Here is a 15,795-nt window from a genome sequence, read left to right on the forward strand (position 1 = left end):
GTTACCTGTCTATCTGCTCTCCAGTTAAACTACAAACTCCAGGAGGGATAGGGACAGAATCATTGTTCACTGCCGAATCCTAAGTCTCTCATAGTGCCTAATAGCTAATAACAAATTGCTGAATACAAAAATATTCACAACTCTCTGGTCTGTTTTTCTCACATCCAAGTTCCATCTTCCTAGTCTTCATCTGCAACAAAAACAGATTGGCCATATAGGCATTTACAGGGACCTAAATCCTATATACAGTAATGCATTATAAAGTGGATTGAAAACACAATGGGAATGAAGGACATAAACTGGGAAACAGTTACTCAAAATATCTATTTTAGTATAAATTTATATCCATATTAACAATTTTACAGAAAGCTCAAGAGTGCCAATCTGATTAAATGGGAGTCAAAAGACACATTAATTCCCACAAAAACATCAACCAGTTTTCACACCTAAGGTGTTAAGTCACTTAACTTACTCCAACTTCAATTTCCTAATCTGTAAAATAAGGGAATCTGACTAGCTGGTCATTAAGATCTTTTCCAGGGTTTATATTATATGCATTAATATTAGAAGATAAAAAGACATGTAAACTATTGAAACACTATCAAATGGTTTCATCCTATGACCTTTTTAATCCTTTTTTTATCTGTTTAGGGATGTTATAGCCTATTATGTTAAGCTTACAACCAAACCTTTAAACCTATTCAGCTATAAAAATCTCACAAAATGCTTTCCAGACCATTAACTTGCATATTTAACAAGAATCACTGCAATATGATTAAAGAACAGCATTTATCTAAACCCTAAATTACTCAAGTATGTTAAACTTTTAAATAATACTTACCCATTACCTATATTAAAGGCTAGATGTCATGAATTCCTGATATTTTCTATGGCAATTTGAAGGCAAAGTTGTACTCCAGGGCATAAGACTTGGACTTATGGGTACTACTTAACACCAAACTAAAAAGCTGAAGATACATAGTCTCTAACTCACTCATAGTTCTGGTAAACGACACTGACATTGTTTATTAATGCCTAATTCTTAGTCATACTCTTCCAAACTCTCACACAATTCAGAGTTCACCCTATCACGACACTCCACTAGTTACTAAACCCACATTTGTTTTATCAGGGCACTGACGTGTACGCATTTTATTTCGAAACCGGAATAACTTTTGAAAAAAAAAACATTTCAAAACTAGTTATGGTAAAGAGTAGCTCTGTAAACATTCTACTGCTATCAGGCGCCTAGTTCGTAAACAAACGCTGGAAACCCGGCTCAAGTAGAAATCCGTTTGTTTCTTGGTCGAAAATAATTACAAAGTAGTTTGGGCCACTGCTTGTCACACCAAATCAGTCGTGACAAAGACATGAAATGCTTAAAATGCACGTGGAAAAAAAGGATGTACTTGGAACAAAACGAGTGCATCTGACCAAGTGTAACGCTATCCTTCAGATTCCTCCCCACAGGGCCGCCTTCAAGACCAGGAGCGCGAGGGCGCTGCAGTCGATGTTCCGCAGCCACAGGTTGAATGACAAAGAGTCCCCGTCAGCACCAGTCCCGGAGTCGGCCAGCTGCCCTGTTCCCTCCGCAAAGTCCCCTCGAACCTTGCAGTCACGTCCTGGCTGCGGGGACTGCGGCTCCCCAAACCACTCTCGCAAGTCACCAGGTGGGGCAAGGATTGGCTGGCCGAGGTTGGGGCGGGCATGCCACGAGTCCAAAATAACTCCCGCCCGAGTCCCTTCCCTCGGAGCAGAACGCGGCCAGGAGAGCCGGGAGGCACCCCGTGAACCAGCCCCACGTCGTCCCTTTTCCAAATCAAAAGCATCTCTTGAGGAGACTCCTGAACGCTACGGGAAAAGCTACTTGCCCAAGGTCACCGGCACCCAAACCCAACTCCCCCGCCAGGCCGGTGGCCCGCACCTGACTATGGGGCCGCAGCTCGGCGGGGCGAGGCGCTGTCCCCATCGCCTCAAGGTCTCCTTCCCCAACGCCGCGCTCCGGGGCTAAGCGGCTGCCCGCCGCCACGACGGCCCTACCAGGCCGCCTCCCTCCCCCGAGACCCAGGTCTGCGCCCCCCTCCCGAGGCTCCCTCCCACCCGCCAGGGCGGCAAGGGCACCGCGGGGTCCGCGCCCAGCGCCGCCGCCGGCCGTTACCCAACTAACCGTTATGCGCTGTTCGCGCCGCCAAGCGTGTACGTGACACGACTGGAGTCCCGCAGGGCCCAGGGTCCAGGTCGCGTCCTTCGCCAGCTACCTCGTTCGCTCTCTCGGGCACACACGCGGCCGGGAGGTCACGTCGCAGCTCGCCAGCACTTTGTCGGGCCGGGCCCGCGGGGCTGCCTTATAATCCTCCGGGGGCCGGAGCATGCGCACAGGGGGCGGAGTCGGCCCTCCCGGCCGCCGCCCCCTCCCCCCCCATACATACGCCCGAACCGCGACTCGCGCCTCCACACGCTCTCAGGCGCGCGCGCCCGCCCGCGCTCTGACGCGCGCCGGCGCCCCCTCCCCGCCACGTGACCGGCGGCCCGGCACGACCCGCGCTCCGCGCCCCCGCTATGCGCTTGCCACAGGGCTGCTGTGTTCCTCTGCGGAGCTCGCCCCTCTGGTCCCCAGTCCAAGGAGTTCGCGGTGACCTACACGCGTGCGGGACATCGGCGCCGGCCTCCCCCTCAGTCTCTGGCAGAGAAAAGGGAAAAGCCGCCAAGGACGAATGGGGCGTACCCCCGGGGGCCTGACTCAGGTGTGGGGGGCGACGGGCGCGCGGAGGAGCAGGAAAGCGACTGGAAGAGGAGGGACTGGGCAGGGTGTGAATGGATGTGGAGCCACCTCGGGCCCGGGAAGAGGCCTAAGGGGCGGGCGGTGAGAGCGCTCGGGCTGTGGCCTCCGCAGAGTTCGGTGAACTCGGGGAAGTCACTCAAACCCTCGGGGCCTGTTTCCTGTTCTCTAAAATGGCAACAGTAGTAGAACCAACCTCCTGGGCACTTTTGATGAGAGAAGTGATGGAACTTTCTTAATACAGAGCCTCCCCTGTGGCATTTGATGAATGCTGAGTGTTAAACACAGAAGTCGGGAAAGAGCAGGTCAGAGGGTGGTGAGACTGGTCCCTAGGGAGGTGTGTATGTTGGAAACATGGAGAAACGAGAATGCAGAGGCCAAGTTTTTCTGGACACTGAATGTTCGCGACAGGATATAATTAGAGCTAGCAGTTCTGAGGGACTGATTATATACTTAGCAGTTCACCTGAATTATCCTCATAACCTTCTGAGGTAGGTAACTATTATTAACATTTTACAAATAAGGGGCTTGAGGCTCAGAGAGGTTAAGTAACTTTCCAGAGGTCACAGAGTAAGTGACCAACATCCAAAGTCAGACTCCAGAGCCTGATTTTGTTCTAAGAGCCATTGTAAATTCTTGAGCAAGTCCAGACACTGGAAGTGTATCATTTTAAGTGATCAGCTTGAATAATCATGAGGTGTCTCTTTGTTAGCTTTTGGAAGATACCAAAAATGTATGAAGGCCCCTACCTTCAATGAGTTTACAAGTTCTTTGGAGGGTTGAGTCAGGCAGAAGAAATCAACCAATATTTGATGACCACTTGCTGTTGTCCCCAACCCTGCCCTCTCTCCCCTTAATTCTCACAGCCTTGTGAGGTTGGCCTTAAGGTTTTGTCTTGCAAATGAAGAACTAAGTTTTAGGAGTGGGGGCTTGAGGGATCAGGTTCTGAGATGTAAATGTTACTTTCCCTTCACCCACTCTGCCTCTGTTTCACACAAAGGAAGTTTTCAGTTATAGTTCAACACCTCAGAAGACAGTACATAATCTATGGCCCAGCACTGCATATGAGCAGTAACTGCTTTTCACTTGATAAATGCAGAGAATTAAGGCAATTCAGGCCACCCCAGTGGCCAGGATTTAGAACTGCAGGGCTTTAGGATTGTTAGGGTGGTAGCAGCAACATTCATGGTAGATGGTAGGAGAACTGAGTTAGGGAGAAAAACAGGACTGGTTCAGACATGAGCTTATCAGGTCCAGAACTGTAGAATGTAGTGGGAAGTGGTAGAATAAGTTGACTCCCAGGAAACCCGAAAAGAAGGCTTATGTAGGAACAGAGTGGGGTAGGTTTATAATACCAACCCAGGAGCCAGGTCTCAGTTCCAATTTTGTTACTTTGCACTTACAAGCTCTCTATCCCTAGGCAAATTATTTTACTCTCCAAGCCTCATTCTCTGCTCTGTAAAACAGGGATAGTACCTACCTCATAGGGTTTTTATGATAATAAAAATAGTATTTTACTTAAGAGTCTGGCATATAGTGAGCATTAAATAATCGTATAACCATGAAAAACCATGAGACTGAATCCTAAAGATTAATTCTAAAAGCACTTGAATAGACCCCTTCCAGGGCCCTGAGAGGGGCCCTAACAATGTGTTCACAGAATCATGTTAGTGCTTTATTGTAATTTTGTATTCCTTTTCTTGAAAATGTCCACCAAAATTGTATACACCTCAAGCTCCACAAAATCAGGATCTGCTCCTAGCAGGAACTGTAGTGTTGTGATAAGGGTATAGACTTTGGAATCAGAAGGCTTGTTCCCATAACTTATTATCTGTGTTACTTTGGACAATTCAGTGAACTCTTCTGGGCCAGCCAGGTAAACTGAAGATAATACATAGCAGCCTGAGGTGTTGTGGTAATCAAATAAGAGTATTTGCAGAAGGGGTTGATAAAACTTGGAAAGCACTCTACAAGTGTTTGTGATTAATATTATAATTTGTTCATAAAGTGCATAAGAGGGAAAGATCACAAGCAAGGGAAAGGTTCTCAGCCTAAAAGTAGAAATAGGATGGGTGAGCTGGCAAAACTGATGAAATGATGCAGGTAAAATTCTTGCTTTTCTCTAGATTTCTTCCTGATTAATCCATGAGACACTGAAGAAATAAACTAGTAAGCACAGGATCAGAAATTTAGAGCTGAGAGGCGGTTTTGCAGAATAGAAATTAAGGCCCAGAGAAGCTAACTTTTCTAAGGCTATTCATCTAATAAATGGCATGACCAGAAGAACCAGATCTCCAGCCTCTAGGTTCTTCTACGGTACCAAGTTGTGGGGTTTTTTTTGTTTTGTTTTGTTCGGGATTTGTTTGTTTTTTTGAAAGGCTGTCTTTTATTTTCCTTAAGATTTTATTTATTTATTTATCTTTTGGGAAAGAGAAAGAGCGCAGGTGCCAGCAAGGGTGAGAAGTGGAGGAACAGAGGGAAAGGGACAAGCTGGCTCTGTGATGAGGGACACAGGCTGGATCCCAGGACACTGAGATCATGACCTGAGGCAAAATCAAGAGTTGGTCGCTCAGCAGACTGAGCCACCCAGGCACTCCCTAAGTGCGGTTTTTAGGATAAAAGCATTTTAGGGGCGCCTAGGTGGCTCAGTCAGTTGAACGTCTGCCTTCGGCTCAGGTCATCCCAGGATCCTGGGATCGGGCTCCCTGCTCCGTGGGAAGCCTGCTTCTCCCTCTCCTACTCCCCCTTCTTGTGTTCCCTCTTTCACTGTCAAATAAATAAATAAAATCTAAAAAAAAACCAAAAACATAAAAGCATTTCATCATGGAGTCTTTCAAAATCATTACATCAAAACCAGAAAAGGCGTGATGTTCTTTAGTGGCTTCCGGCTTTAGCATGGAATTCCCCAAATTCACTTTCCTGTTTTAAAGGCTGATAGACTGGATGATGCATGGGTAATCTGCTGTTGGCAAGCTTGTTAAGTGAGCAAAATTTCTGAAGATTTTAAGGTAGGAGTTTTAACCTCAGAAATTAGTATTGGGATGAGAAATGCAAATGCAACAAGTTTGAAAATTCATAACAATTAGTTACTATTTAAGCTGAGTAAGTTACCCATTTATCTAGAAAAGGAAAATAATAAAGTTAGAGTGTATTTTCTCTGGAATTCAAATACTTCACTTACATTCCCTTAATTATTCCATCATTTCTGTGGTGGAAGATGCTATTATCCTCATTTCACTAACACCAAACAAAGCAGGAAGGGGTTTTTTAAAAAACACAGTAATAGTTTATTGATTAAGAATACTTCCCTACTTACAATTTATAAGAAGTCAAAGGGGAATATGGAAAATGAAATTTGAAATTTGCTTTTGTACCATGTATGAAAAAAAGTCTGCTAAGCAAATACCTAGCATAAAGAAGATAATGTCAATGCTAAAAAACATTCTTTAGAGAACTCTTGGGGCACCTGGCTGGCTCAGTTGGTGGAATGTATGACTATTGATCTCTGGGTTGTGAGTTTGGGCCTCATGTTGGGCGTAGAGATTACTTAAAAATAAAGTCCTGGGGTGCCTGGGTGGTGCAGTCAGTTAAGCGTCCGACTCTTGGTTTTGGCTCTGGCCATGAGATCAAGCCCTGTGTTGGGCTCTGCGCTCAGCATGGAATCTGCTTGAGATTCTCCCTCCCTCTCCTGCTTGTGTGGGTGCATGCGCTCTCTCTCTCAAAGAAATAATCTTTTTAGAAAAGTAATATCTTTAAAAATAATAATAGAGAACTCTTTCATTCAGAACATCTCTAATTTTATGTTATATATCAGTGTGGTCTTGCTGCATCCTAAGGGCCAAGTCTGGATCTAAGATGAATTTGCTACCCGTTGAAGGAAGACTGACTCTGTTGGTGAGATGTATGTGTTTCAAGCATTGCCCTGAGCTCTCCCCATTTTTCCTTGGCACTTCTCACTCTGTTTTGACCCTTCCCTTATCTCACCAGCCTGCAGTTTGGCATCCTAATCAGTTGGCCTCTTTGGCTCTCTGCTGGCAAGAGATGATTTGGTTAAAACAGTCAAAACAAACTGCCACATATGAAGAGTGCCTCAGCAATTTGGTAGAAAACAAAACTACTCTCAATAAAAATTTCCTCAACGTGACAGATTAGTCAAAAATGATTATATCCAACTACTGAATTTTTGTGTGTTTAGTAGTTTTGATGGCCAAATATACTTCTTTGAGTCTTTGAGAATTTTTTTGTGAATAAATATGTGTTTTTCAAGGAATCATACTGTCCTACATTTACTAGCACACATGTACTAATTGTAATTACACGTGTACTAATTGTAATTATACGTGTACTAATTGTTTACTGTGTTTTTTAATATTTGCAATGGCTTTGATAGTGAGGGATATTTATATTGTTTTTTAATAATTGTCTGAAATTGAGATTAAACCCCAAACTTGGGGGGGGGACCTAAAAAATTATGATAAACTCGCGCTAATGCTTAAAGACTTCAAAGTTTTAAAAGATTTAAAGACTTTAAAGGTCAGAAAACAATACATATGTGTTGTTATATACCTTGGTAACAAGTACCAAGGGTATTCCTTTTGACCTGTTTAGCCTCTCATTCAGTTTGTTTCAACCAAACTGCCTGAGGCTCTGTTTGTATATGGCAGTACAGTTCCCATACGCTCACTTCATTCCTGGTCTGATAAAGCTTGTGTCCTGATTCTTATTTCTGCCAGCACAGAGACAGTTTTCGTGTCTGCTCTTTTTAACCTGTATCATTAATTAGGGTCTTTCCTGGCAAACATTCCTTCTAGGCATGGTTCTACATATTTGCCAGACCTGTCTAACTTCCTGGCTAACCCAAAGCTCCTTCCTTCCTTTTACTTTTTCTCCCTCCTTCCCTCCCTTCTTTCCCATCTTTAGTATTCTAGGCAGATGGGGTGGAGATTGGAAATAATAATGATAAATTGATGATAGCTAGGATTTAGGGAGTGCTTACTATATGTTAGGCATGGATCTACGCACTTTACACATATTAACTCATGTACTACTCATAAAAATGCTATGAACTAAGTACTGCTATAATCCCCAGTTTACAGACAGACACAGATACAAAAGGTTAAGTAACTTGCTTAAGGTCGCATTATCAGTATTTTCTGGAACCATCAGGAAGTATTCATCATTTCGTTCTCGCCAAAAATACATGAGCAGAAGTTGTCATTTATAACTATTAATACCGTAGGAGATCACTCCCTAGAGTTTGAAGGCCATTTTGACTTAGGAAAATCCTGTTCTAGTTTCCTTATATCCCTCGTAGGGCTGAACAACCCTGACAAAAGCTGTTGGCCACGAAATCTGCCTTCGAAACCAAAAAATGCACTACAGGGAACTACTCCCTGCTTATCTGAATTTGGGATAGTTGTGCTCACTTCTTGTATTCATAAGGCACTTCTAGGCACCAAGTTGGGGGTGGAGGTATTGAGACCTGTTTCTTAAACTTCATTTTAAGATCACCTGTATTCTGGGAAGTTCTGTGTGTCCTGGCGCCCATATTCCATGCTGGGAGATCTTTCTGAGAACATGGACCTTTCAGCCCCTACTCAGCAGCAGCAACAAGCAGTTGGAACTCCAGAACAGCTGTACCTCAAGCCTGATGTGACTCAGAAGAGTGGTGCATGCAATGAAGGAGGCCTCTTAGGGCATAATGACTAGCTTTATGTATCCCCCTGCCTGGGTAGCCAGACCTGGGTGTTCTAACTGGACCTTGAGGCTGCTGCACTGGTGAACATGAGAGGCTGAAATAAAGCATGAACTCAGTCTGTGGTGACTTCTGAGAACCGTCAATCTGCCACAGGGCCCGTGCCGTACAATATCTTATGTCGTCTGTACCCAAGTGAGGTCCAGGGGCTACCAACCCCACTTTTGAGCTGTGTATTAATAAGAGGGAAGCCTCCTCCCTCCCCCCAGCTTACCTTTTATACAAACCATTAGTTCAGATGTTATGCCTGTTGTACTCTGATAGGATTATTTTTACGGCCATAGAATAAGGTTATACCCCCCTTTGAGTAGGGTGGAATGGTTTCCTTAAATAAGACATTCTCATTATCAACCAATCATAGAGGAAGAAGGTCCTCACACACACAAAAAAAACTTGGAACATAGAACAGGTAGAAGGGGCACTTGTGGATTTACCTTTTCAGGGTTTGAACTTAGAGGAGTTAAAAAATGTTGAGGGCCCTCCTTACTGATATGAGGGAAATGGCCTTTGCCACAGAGTTGCCTAGTAGGAGCCAGGCCAAAAGGCTTTCCTAGAGACCCAAAAGGGAAGGTAAATACTCATGTTTTGTAAGTCTGTTTATTGGTGCATTACTCTGCTTATCCCTGAATTTTAGTCAAGTTTAATCTGAATCACAGATTCAAACTGGGAAGTCTTCAAGGACTAGGAAAAGTTAATCGGCCTGGTATAAGATAATAGGGAGTGGAGCAGTATGTGAAAGTACCCTTCTAGGCCTCAGAGTTCAGATGTTTCAAATGTGCTTCATGAAGCCCTTCCCTTTATGGCACTAACTACAGTACATGTTTGCTTGACATTTCTACATCATACATTATTCAGTAATACAAAAGAAAATAGAATTCTTTAAACTAATACTTTATTTTTAATCAGCATAAAGGAGAAAACAACAGTGACAGAAAATTGTGTGGGGGTTAGAAAATGAGGAATGGACAGGCAGTTAGGGAGGGGAGGGAAATACATATTGCAGCACCTAGTTCCAGCTCGGGCTCTGCTGTGCTATTTAAGAAGCAGGCAAAAAGGGAGGGTACCTGGGTGGCTCAGTTGGTTAGGCATCTGACTCTTGGTTTCATCTCAGGTCATGATCTCAGGATTGTGAGATCTAGCCCTACGTGGGCCTCAGCACTGAGCGTGGAGTCTGCTTAAAGATTCTCTCCCTTTGCCCCTCCCCCCCCCATCTCGGGCACCCATTCTCTCTCTCTCAAAATAATAAAATCTTAAAAAAAAAAAAAAAGAGCAAGCCGAAAGGGAAGTGCTAACGCATCCCCCCAGTCTTCCTCATGGTGTTGGTGATAATTTGTGTAACATGCCCAAGGGAAAGTTTAATGTCAGAACAAGAGCTTAGCAACAACATTTGGCAGTCTCCTCCCTCTATGGAGATTCTCCTTTTAATGTCACCTTTGGCAGATCAGGATTCACATTTAAGAGACCCAGTGGACCTCCTGACAACTTCCTCAAAATTCCACAATTTTCTCATCTCAGGCCCATGGTTCCATTTTGGTCATCATGGCCACAGTGACTGAAACGGCCCACTACATCCTTTGAAATGGACAGCCTTCAGCTTCCGATTCCAAGCTAACTGCTTATAGACAAGTTCTTTTCTCTCTCGTGTCTTCAAACTCATGGTCTCAGACTGAGGGCTTTAACTCTATCCTGCTTTGGCAGGGCCCTCTTTAGGTCTTCTAGGTTTACAAATATACCTTCCCCTGTTCACCACCTCCAATCTGGTAGCAGGAAAGAAACTGGAAAATCTTGTAGTAGGGGAATACCCTTTGTACTATGCTACCAACCTCCAGGACTGCTAGTCTACTCAGTACCTCAGGGCCAGAAGTAGAGTAAATCTCACCAAGCTCAGAATACGCTATTCTGAGGAAGTCATCGTTTTTACCACTCCCTCATCCCCACCATGCACACACATCTCATGTCATTTTATGTATACTCGCCTTAGCCACAGCAGTGGGAACCAGAATTGAAAAGTTAAATGCCACAGGAAGTTAGTGAGAGGCACAAAGACATAAATTGCAAACAGGTAACACTCATCAGGGTAGCCATCCAAGTTGAGAACTACATACACTGCCTTCATCTCATGTTCTATCAGGCCCAGACAGGCTAGAAAAACAGGGGTTTTTGCTCCTGTTTCCAATGAAAAGTTAATCTGGAAGCCTTCTTCTTTTTTTTTTTTAAGATTTATTTATTTATTTATTTGACAGAGAGAGACAGCACAAGCAGGCGGAGCAGCAGGGAGAGGGAGAAGCAGGCTGTCCCCTGAGCAAAGAGCCCAATGCAGGGCTTGATCCCAGGACCCTGGGATCATGACCTGAGCCGAAGGCAGTCACTTAACCAACTGAGCCACCCAGGCGCCCCAATCTGGAAGCTTTCTAACTCCATCTTGTATAACCCCTGTGGTCCACTAGTCATTCCTTTGACCAACCCAGGTGTGAGACCACATTATGCATGAAACAGCCAAGATGTGCTTCAACCATAACATGGAAGTACATGATTCAGGCTGTGTTGGCAACCAAGCCCACTTACAGAATCCAGTGGAGTGAGAGAGAGATGGATTCCAAGTGTTATTGGGGAGAACTTTTCATCACTGCAGCCATGCACCTAAACAAAGGTTTTTCTACCAAGAACTTAGGGAAATCCCATCCCATCTCCCCAAACTTACAGATATGTTGCTAAGCTATTTTTAGCTTATAAGTCCTTTAAAGCTGAGATTTAAACCTAGGTCTGCTTAACTCAGCCTGTGCTAAAGTCTAGGCTATTTTCATTTTATTTTGTTCAAAATCCTCAGGTTATAGGGAAGGATAGTGATGAGGAGGATAATAAGAGGCAGAATATGCGGGGTTGTTTCAAATTCCTAACCCTGACCATTCAGCCTTTGTACATACTGTTTCTTCTTCATAGAAAACACTTCTTCTTTCTACCTAGTAAGCTGTGTACAGGACAACCTGGAGATGAAAGAGAGCCAGATAGGGCGCCTGGGTGGCTCAGTTGGTTAAGCGACTGCCTTCGGCTCAGGTCATGATCCTGGAGTCCCGGGATTGAGTCCCACATCAGGCTCCCTGCTCAGCAGGGAGTCTGCTTCTCCCTCTGACCCTCTTCCCTCTCGTGCTCTCTATCTCTCATTCTCTCTCTCTCAAATAAATAAATAAAATCTTTAAAAAAAAAAAAGAGAGGCAGATAGACTAACAAGGGAGTAGTTTTAGTAATTCTATTATGTAATTCAAACCTCTTCATAATGCAATTTATGTTCCCCACTGATTAATGTGAATTAATAAGGTTTCATAATTATATTTATAACCAGATTCTTTTCACATAATTATTGTTTATACTTGAATAAATTGCTTAGGAAGGCCTCCTCTTCATCCAAATTGAATGTAATGTTTCATTTCCTATTTCCTTTATGGGGGTACATGATTATTTTGGGAAAAGCATTGGTTTGAGAATTAAACTCTACGTCTTGCTCTATCTCCCCTGGAAGACCTAGATCTCTTTTATTTTTTTTTAAATATTCATAAGTCTTACCAATCGGTGGGAAGGGCTCTTAGTGGATCCTCTCAAGTATTAAGGACCTCAGGCAAACATGTATGCAGTCTTTGTATTTTAAAATTCAGGTATTCCAAAGCCCTCATGTATTGTCCACTATTAACACAAAAGCTGCAGAATTCAGGAATTATCTTAACAGTATCGGATAGCCGTATAAACATGTTGTGATCTAATTTATACATTCTCCATGTAGAAAACTTTTCCTCAGGTTAGGAAAGCAAATTAAATTTCTCCTTAATTTCCACCTGAGAAGAGAAAGCTGGGGTGTGTGAGGGACAGGGTATATTTTAAGGTAGATAAGAAAGACCTAATACCTCAAGGATAGATTTTCTACTGTATGTCGGAGGGAAGTTTAAATTATGTGTTAGGGTTTGGTGTGCCTTCCTGTCAATTTGGGAAGTTAACCTTTCCAGGACAGTCTCTACTAGAAATTAAGGCTTTCTTTTCAAAAAGATTTTTGCCTACTCCTTTTCAGAGAGATTGCAAGACAGTTTTAACTCACTGAAGAACATTTCCCACCTTTCAATTATCCAGTACAGCTGTAGTACAGTTCTTTTATTCCTCTTCCTTTTCTTTTCCTTTCCTTTCCTTTCCTTTTCTTTTTTCTGTTTTTTTCTTCCCCTTTCTTTTCATAGACTAGAAGGTATCCAAAAACAAAGGTGTTCAAAAATGGAAGTATACATACATGAAGACTAAGGACAGTTCCATGTACCCAGGTCTCTAGGCAATCTTCCTCCTGGCCTTTTCCTCTTGCATTCTACCCTTGTCAGGGGGAAAAAAAAGATTATAGATTCCCACTTAAGTGCCTTACTTCCCTGAGAATTTTGATTCTTGTATTCAAGACCTATATGGAGTTTGGTTTAGATAGATTTTATGACACCAGAATTGTTGAAAAGCAATAAATTACTACTGTAATTTGTTTCTGTTTATTTTAAATATTAATTATCTCTGTTTTTAACTTGTTTGGGAAAGAAGGAGCTATGAACTTTTCTCAGCCTTTGATGCAGGACTCTAGCTAAACTAGCAAAAGATGCTGCCTCAAAGAAACCAAACATTTTTTTCTTTAACCATTTAACTTTCTATTCTCCTTCAAAATGTATCACTATAAACTTCTTACAAACAGGGACTGTTTCTTCTCTTGGTATCCTACAGATTGCTTTATATAAAGGTACAGCATGGCTAATAAAACCTTTTGACTATTCTGAAGTGGTAAGTGTCATTATAATAATGATGATGATAAATAGCAGTTAGCATTTACAAAGCCAATCTACGGTGCCAGACACTGTTGTAAGCATTTTACATAGAGTTGCTCAACGTAAAACCACTTATCCAGTTGTCTTTATTTTTTTGGCAAAACTCTTTAAGAATCTGTGTGCTTTAGTGAATTCCACAGTTCAGCCTTCATCTCCCCAACAAGAATAGCTAGAATTCCACTGTCATCCCTTTTTCATTTTGATTCCAAGAAACTGTCACTTTTTAGATCCATGCTTGTCCATAAGGTTTGACCTAAATACACAATAGGTTACTGGTCTGCTTATCTTAGCACATAAGGCAGTAAACAAAGCCAAAGTAACTTTGCACTTAGTGTAAACTCTTGATTACCTTCACTGAAGTAAGAGATACAATAAACATATTCATTTGAAGTCGTTCCTACCTTTTATTATTTTTCAGAAAAATATCAGGACCAGCTTCCTCAGCAAATGTAGGGAGATACAGATCTTCCTGGACTTATGATGAGGTTACATCCCAATAAACCTACTGTAAGTTGAAAATATTATAAATCAAAAATGCATTTAATACCTCTAATCTACCTTAAACGGGCTCAGAACGCTTATGTTAGCCTACAGTTGGACAAAATCATCTAGCACAAGTCTATTTTATAATGAAGTGTTGCATATCTCATGCAGTTTATTGAATACTGAAAGTGAGAAACAGAATGACTCTGCAGGTACAGTATAATTGTTAAGTGTAGGGGTTGTTTACCCTCGTGATCACATGGCTGATGAAGCTGCAGCTCACTGCTCCTGCCCAGCATCACGAGAGAGGATCATACCGCATGCATATCACTAGTCATGGAAAAGATCAAAATTCAAAGTACTGTTTCTACTGAATGTATTGCTTTTACACCATGTAAAGTCAAAAAAGTGTAAGTCGAACCATCCTAGGTTGGGGACCATCTGTATATGAAACTTCCTTGTAATAAAGAGTAATGGATTGTTCCATTTAGAAATATAACAAAGTGACAATAGTTTTTTCCCCAATTCAGTCTTTATTTCTGTTTTAAAAAGCCATTTAGGGGCACCTGGGTGGCTCAGTTGGCTGACCATCTGCCCTTAGGGCTCAGGTCATGAGCCCATGTCCTGGGATCTAGGCCCACTTTGGGCTTCCTGCTCAGTGGGGAGTCTACTTCTCCCTCCCCCTGCTCTTGCTCTCTCCCTCTCTCTCTCAAATAAATAAATAAGAAATAAAGAATAAAAATAAAAAGCCATTTAGTAAGGGTACCTGGGTGGCTCAGTCTGTTAAGCCTCCAACTCTTGATTTTTGGCTCAGGTCAAGGTCTTGGGGGTCATGGGATCGGCCCCTGTGTCGGGCTCTGTGCTGGGCGTGGAGCCTGCTTAAGATTCTCCCTCTCCATCTTCCCCTTCTCCCCCCTCCAAAATAAATAGCCATTTAGTCTCATGCAATTATGAAATTTCACTGTTAAGCAGTGAGTGGAAGGTTGATAAAACTGCCACTAGACAAGCTTGGGACCTGACTTATTAACAATAGAATTAGTGCATTTTCTTCTAGACCGTAAGAGGTGTTTTTGCCAATGAGTGGTAATTCTTTCACAGATTTGGGGGATGGAGGATAATCTGGCTTTATTACTTAGGAATTTTTAAAGGACTAGCCTAGAGCCACTTATAAAAATGCTGTTCTATCAACCAAAGCTCTTTTCTTGGCTATGTCACAGTTCTGCCATTTCTGAAGATTTACAGATATTGACCATTTACAGCCTTAAAGTTTGCTGCAGTCTGGGCACATAACACCACAAGGCTTTAGTGCAAGTTTAAGACATTGATTCATTTTACTTAATTCATTTATTCATTTATTCTTTCATTCCATGTTTATGAATGCCTACTATATGTAATAAGATTTTTATAATTAAATTCTATTTTTAAATTGTTAGTTCCTGTACATGGAACAAAATTTTTAAGGTTCAGGGAATATACAGTGAAAAGGAAATCTTGCACTCCTGTTACCCAGCCATTCATCACGCCTCCCAGAGTAAACCAGTATTAATAGTAACATTTTGTTATGTTGTATCCTGCATATATTCTATGTATATAAAAAATACACACATTTTTAATATATAATGGTATATGGCATATACTATTCTGTTCCTCTTTTTTCACTTAACAGGTTCTAAGCTTTATTGTTCTTTTGGTACATTAGATTAATTTCAGTATCATAACCGAGACATTTCAATATTAAATTGTTAAAAAACAGGATGCTCCAGAAAAGACCTTAAAGTGATATCCTTAAAGTCAATAAGGACAGTGTTTGTAACAAATCAAAAAGTTATCACAAAGATTTGTCTTTTCTAAAAAAACAAATTCTAAAAAGAGTTATACACATGAAACAACCCAAAACAGAAATTTAAAAAGAATAATATATATTGAGAAAAGAATAGATAACA

At 42.1% G+C, this 15,795-nt stretch overlaps 1 protein-coding gene and 1 long non-coding RNA gene across 5 annotated transcripts in view; one reads left to right on the forward strand and one right to left on the reverse strand.

Annotated features, from left to right (window-relative positions):
* The window catches only part of SLC16A1 (solute carrier family 16 member 1), a 58,153-nt gene extending 44,362 nt beyond the window's left edge, over positions 1 to 13,791 (reverse strand). The window contains exon 1 of one of the 3 annotated variants that reach the window (XM_027590591.2): positions 13,771 to 13,791. The gene's annotated coding sequence lies outside the window, so the exon portion shown is untranslated. Of the gene's footprint in view, positions 1 to 2,167; positions 2,334 to 13,770 lie in introns of those variants that run through there. The other 2 variants (XM_027590466.2, XM_027590530.2) reach the window with 2 other exon arrangements.
* On the forward strand, positions 2,507 to 8,587 carry LOC113920452. Of its 2 annotated transcripts, none has more exons than XR_004820006.1 (3): positions 2,507 to 3,270; positions 6,594 to 6,680; positions 8,286 to 8,587. It is a non-coding gene; the product is annotated as an uncharacterized LOC113920452 (long non-coding RNA). The 2 variants fall into 2 exon arrangements; XR_003519288.1 differs by having other exon boundaries at positions 2,507 to 2,744.
* Positions 13,792 to 15,795: the final 2,004 nt, after the last annotated feature.

The sequence above is a fragment of the Zalophus californianus genome, chromosome 4 (genome assembly GCF_009762305.2).
Source record: "Zalophus californianus isolate mZalCal1 chromosome 4, mZalCal1.pri.v2, whole genome shotgun sequence".
Taxonomy (NCBI): Eukaryota; Metazoa; Chordata; class Mammalia; order Carnivora; family Otariidae; genus Zalophus; species Zalophus californianus.